General features: G+C 43.2%; 1 pseudogene; it reads left to right on the forward strand.

Annotated features, from left to right (window-relative positions):
• The first annotated feature begins 3,022 nt into the window (after positions 1 to 3,022).
• Positions 3,023 to 4,959, forward strand: LOC102847220 (annotated as a pseudogene).
• Positions 4,960 to 6,114: the final 1,155 nt, after the last annotated feature.

Raw genomic sequence — 6,114 nt, forward strand, 5'->3', positions numbered from 1 at the left:
CTTCCTGCTTGTTCTTTTTCATTGTTCTCCAAAGACTTGGAGAAAGACATAATCTCTCTATTCTAAGGCGTAGGAGCTCCTGTGATGCTGAGATTAAAGCATTCAACCACTAACCCAAAGGTTGGCAGTTCAAACACATTAGCCAATCCTTAGGGAAAAAGAAAGGATATCCTTGTTCTGTAAAGATTTAGACCTTTGTTATGAGTCTATGAAAAATTTCAATATGATTTGTAAACTGTTCAAAAAATTGAAAAACTATAGCCTTAGAAGCCTTATGAGCAGTTCTACTTTATTCTTCACAGCTAATGTTGGAAGAGATGCAGTGGTTATGGATTTGGTTTTCTAATTTTGGGTTCTAAGGTTTACTCTGGGCAAGATTTCTGATCTACCATTTTCAGAGAAATATTGTTGCCGTCAGGTGCCATTGAGTTGACTGTGAATCATAGGACCTGATGAACAACATATTGGAAACTTGCCCTATCCTACGCAATCCTCACAGTCTCTGATACATTCACACTCATCGTTACAGTCTCAGTGTCAATGCATCTCTTCGGGGGTCTTCCTGTCTTTCTCTGATCCTCCACCTTTCCCACCATGATATCTTTTTCCAAGGGCTGGTTCCTCCTGACAACACTGCCAAAGTATGTGAAAAGGAGTTTCACCATCCTTGCCTCCAAGGAGCAAGGTTTCAAAGAATATGTACACAGAAGAGACTTTAAGTTACATTCTCTTACCATAGCTGACATCCAAGCAGATATATGTACACCCATGTTTATTGCAGTTTTGTTCACAATAGCAAGGAGTTGGAAACAACCTAAGTGCCCATCAACAAATGAATGGCTAGAGAAGCTGTGGTATATTCGCACAATGGAATACTATGCTGCATTAAAAAACAAGGAACTCATGCAATATTATTCAAAATGGTTGACTCTGGAGAACATTATGCTGAGTGAAATATCCCAGTCACAAAGGGACAAATATTACATGATGCCACTGTTGTAGAATGGGACTGTCCTTGGGGTTGGGGAGAGACTGAGTAAGATGGGTTCAATGAAGTGTGCTGCACTGAGGCGGAGGAGGGAGAAAACTGTTTAAAAGAGATATATAACTGGGTGTTTCTGTCATCACAGGAGTCTAGAGCGAGGGTTGCATGGTGGAGGGGACCTGGGAGGGGGTTTGTGGAACAATGAAAGAATCTTTTCTTTTACTTTTCCATAATTTTTGACTCATGTACTTATAACTTGTTAGTCAAATTTGTGTCTTCTAGGTTGCAACACCCCCATGATACATCTTCAAGGATATGAACATGTATGGCCAAGCACAATCAATAAGAGTGCATCTGAATTCCAAAATCAATCTCTATAATAGTTTATGTGTTTCCTACTGCCAAAGGGGCCCTTTAGAGTAGTGAGAGAAGATCTTCACCCTGAAACCCACAGCGTCCCTTTTCAGCAGGAAGTAGCTAAGAGAATACGCCATCCCCTTTTCCTTATGACTCAGGGTGAAGTCTCTCTCAGGGAGGAGTGATAGGGAATGGTAAAGGACACACAAATTATAAACACCCAAAAATAACTTAAATAATATCTTTATAAAGATAATCACCCCAAAATGGTCCAGTTTTCTGGATTAAAGTGATAAAGGATGATAAATTTGGATCTTTAAAATTTATCATCCATTCTATCTATGGTTTTGGTTTTTCCATAAGCCAGTCTCTTTTCATTCATTTCACCCTGCAATGTGAAGAGTGTACCACGGTTTTTTTCAAATGCCTTATGTAGAAGTCTTGGGTGGGGCAAACGGTTAAATGCCTAGCTACTTACCTAAAGATTGGCCATTCAAATCCATCCACCAGTTATTACTTGGGGGGGGGGGTCTGACAATTTACTTTAAAATATCACAATCATTAACAATTCCCTAGGGGATAGTTTACTCTAAAAGAAAGGAGGTGTTGCCATGAGGCAGAACTTACTTGATGACAACTGGTTAGGTCAGGTTGAGTTATGTCAGAAACAGATGCTGAGATATGGAGTTTAGTGTTTAGAATTTTTTTTAGGGAATATCTTTTGGGACCAACAACTGGGAGAAAGAGTAAGACAAAGCAGAATTGAAAAGAAGTTGAGATGATATTGTTGTATACCATCAACTGGAATCTACTCTCTGCTGACCCTCCAGGGGTTTTCAGAGGCAATTCATTGTATGGGAGGAGATTGCCAATCCTTCTCCCTCCATAGGGAGTAGAGATTATCAAGTTACCCTGCATTGGAACAAACCAGGAAAACACGGCCTTGGGCTAAGTTGTTCCTTACAAATGAAACTATCCATAAAGCCTACAGTTGTCAGACCCATCCCCAGCAGCTGGGGCAACACACCCATCTTTGAGGGGGAATCTGGATGTGTATCATTACATCTACCCCATAGCTTTTGTGAAAATCTAGAAATCCATGCTTTAAAAGCATAAAAGCTACAATAGAAGAGAGAATGTGACAGTATTAGTACGTTATTCCCTTTTGTTCTCAGGCGATATCAAGTCAAGATGCTGACCCTATGAACAACAGATCTGAACCCTGTCCTGTCTACTGTGTCATCCTCACAATCTATGACACACCCAAGTTCATTGCAGCAGTCACTGTGTCAATCCACCTGGTTGAAGGTCCTCATCTCCTTCACAGTCTCTCCACTCTCCCAATCATGTCCCTCTCTGAGGAATAGCCTGTGCTAGCAATGCACCCAAAGTATGTGAGATGAAGCTTTATCAATCTTTGCCTCCAAGGAACACTGGCTGCACTTTTTTTTCCAAAACATATCTGTTTTTTCTTTTGGCAGACCATAGGATATTCAGTCTTCAACACCACAGTTCAAATTCCTCTTCTATGATCATCCTTAGTCATTGTCCAGCATTCACATGCATAGCAAGTGATTGAAAAGGTCCTGATCTGAATCAGATGCACCCTTGTCCTCAAACTACTACCACTGCTCTTCAATAATAATTTGGATATCTCAGTCCGTGCACCCAGCCTCTCCTGCCATGGCTACGCTTACCCACAACCCGCAATTCCAGAAGCTGCAGCAGTGGCACCGTGAGCACGGCTCCGAGCTCAGCCTGCACCACCTCTTTGATTTGGACAAGGAGCACTTCAACCACTTTAGCTTGACGCTCAACACCAACCATGGACAGATTCTACTGGATTACTCCAAGAACCTGGTGACGGAGGAAGTGATGCAGATGCTGGTGGACCTGGCCAAGTCCAGGGGTGTGGAGGCTGCCCGGGAACATATGTGCAATGGAGAGAAGATCAACTTCACTGAGGACCGAGCTGTGGTGCACGTGGCCCTACGGAACCAGTCAAACACCCCCATCGTAGTGGACACCAAGGATGTGATGTCTGAGATCAACAGGGTGTCGGACAAGATGAAGTCTTTCTGCCAGCGTGTCTGAAGTGGTGACTGGAAGGGGTACACAGGCAAGCCCATTACAGATGTGATCAACATAGGCATCGGGGGCTCTGACCTGGGACCCCTCATGGTGACTGAAGCTGCCCTGAAGTCATACTATGCAGGTGGTCCCCGAGTCTGGTTTGTCTCCAACACTGATGGGACCCACATTGCTAAAACCTTGGCCTTGCTGAGCCCTGAGTCTTCCCTGTTTATCATTGCCTCCAAGACTTTTACAACCCAGGAGACCATCACCAATGTGGTGATGGCAAAGGAGTGGTTCCTCATGTCAGCAAAGGATCCTTCTGCAGTGATGAAGCACTTTGTTGCCCTGTCTACCAAGACTACCAAAGTGAAGGAGTTTGGAATTGACCCTCAAAACATGTTTGAGTTCTGCGATTGGATAGGAGGACGGTACTCATTGTGGTCAGCCATTGGACTCTCCATTGCCCTGCACATACGCTTTGACAACTTTGAGCAGCTGCTGTGAGGGGCACACTGGAGGGACCAGCACTTCCGCACTGTGCCCCTGGAGAAGAATGCCTCTGTTCTGCTGGCTCTGCTGGGGATCTGGTACATCAACTGCTACGGCTGTGAGACTCAGGCTATGCTGCCCTATGACCAGTACCTCCACCACTTTTCTGCCTACTTCAGCAGGGTGACATGGAATCAAATGAGAAGTACATTACCAAGTCTGGTGTCCATGTGAACCACTAGAGAGGCCCCATATTGTGGGGGAAGCCAGGGACCTTCTACCAGTATGCCTTCTACCAGCTTATCCACCAAGGCACCAGGATGATACCTTGTGACTTTCTTATCCCGGTCCAGACCCAGCACCCTATATGGAATGGGTTGCATCACAGCATTCTTCTGGCTGACTTCTTAACCCAGACTCAGGCCTTGTTGAAGGGGAAGACTAAAGAAGAGGCCTGGAAAGAGCTCCAGGTGACAGGAAAGAGTCCAGAGAAATTGGAAAAGCTGCTGCCACACAAGATCTTTGAAGAAAATTGCCCAACCAATTCCATTGTGTTCACCAAGCTTACTCCACTTATTCTTAGAGCCTTGATTGCCATGTATGAGCATAAGATCATTCAGGGAATCATCTGGGACATCAACAGCTTTGACCAGTGGTGACTAGAGCTAGGCAAGCAGCTGGCTAAGAAAATTGAACCTGAACTTGAGAGCACCAACCCAGTGCCCTCTCATGATTCCTCCAATGGGCTGATCAATTTCATCAAGCAACAACAGAAAGCCCAGAAGCTAATAAACTCATGCTCAGCACCAAACCCCCATCGTGACTGGTCCTTCTTGTCCTTACTGCCACAGTCTGCATTGCATGGTCCCACTCCACCCTGCCTAGAGCACCTTTGCACTGTGGACTTGGGCCAAATGTCTCTCGGGGGAAGCTGTCCTGGACTCCCTACACCCTGTCTCTCAGTGTCCACCAGCCCCTCCGTGTTGCTGGTTTCCTGGAATGTTTCCATGCAACTGGTTTTCAGACCCATATTCACACTGTTCACATCCTAGGTAGAAAAAGAAAAGTACCACAAAAGAAAAAAAAATAATTTGGAGAGGTCCCTGATTGCATACTTTCCCAGTGCAATATGTTTCCTGATCTCCTGACTGGTACCAGCTGTATTGATTGTAGATCTAAGTAAGATGAAGTCGTTGACAGTTTCAATCTTTTCTCTATCATGAAGTTGCCTAATGGTCTAGTGATGAAAATTTTTGTTTTCTTGTTGTTGACATGCAATCCATATTTAAGGCAGCAGTTTTTGATCTTTTGCAGTAAACACTTCAAGTCTTCCTCACTTTCAGCAAGGTTGTGTCTTCTGCATAATAAAAGTTATTCCTCCAATACTGATGCACAATTCTTCTTCGTAGTCCAACTTCTTGAATAATTTGCTCAGCATACAAATTGAACTGTCATGGAGAAAGGATATGACTCTGATGCACACTTTTCCTCATTTCTAACCATGTAGTAGTCCCTTGCTCTGTTCACTCAACAACCTCTTGGTCTAGGTGTAGGTTTCATATATTAATTATGAGCATAATTAAGTGTTCTAAAATTTCCATTCTTCTCAATGTTAGCCATAATTTGTTATGATCCACACAGTCAAATGCCTTTGTATACTCAATAGAGCACAAATAGACATTATTCTGGTATTCTTTGCTGTCAGTCAGGATCCCTTTTGACATCAGTAACGATATACCTGGTGCCATGGCATCTTCTAAATGCTGCCTGAACTTCTGGCAGTTCTCTTTCTATGCACTGTTCTAGCTATTTTGGGATGATCTTCAGCAGTATTTTGCTTGCATGTGATATTAATGATATTGTTCAATAATTTCTACATTTTTTGGGATCACCTTTCTTGAGAATGGACAAAAAACATATCTTTTCCAGTCAGTCTGGCAGCTGTCCTCCAAATTTCCTGGCATAGATTGATGAGCATGTCCAGGGCTGCATATTTGAAACATGCCAAATTGTGTCACATAGATTCCTGCAGCCTTATTTTTTGCCAATGCCTTCAGCGTAGCTTGAAATTCTTCCTAAAATAATACTATTGGCTCCTAAAATATTTCTATGTTGGCTAATTCTTTTTAGTACAATGATTCTGTATGTGCCCTCCATCTTCTTTTGATGATTCCTAGATCACTCAATATTTTGGCTATAGCATCGCT

This window comes from Elephantulus edwardii, unplaced genomic scaffold, assembly GCF_000299155.1.
Source record: "Elephantulus edwardii isolate Elephantulus edwardi_28Jun2011 unplaced genomic scaffold, EleEdw1.0 scaffold00096, whole genome shotgun sequence".
NCBI lineage: Eukaryota > Metazoa > Chordata > Mammalia > Macroscelidea > Macroscelididae > Elephantulus > Elephantulus edwardii.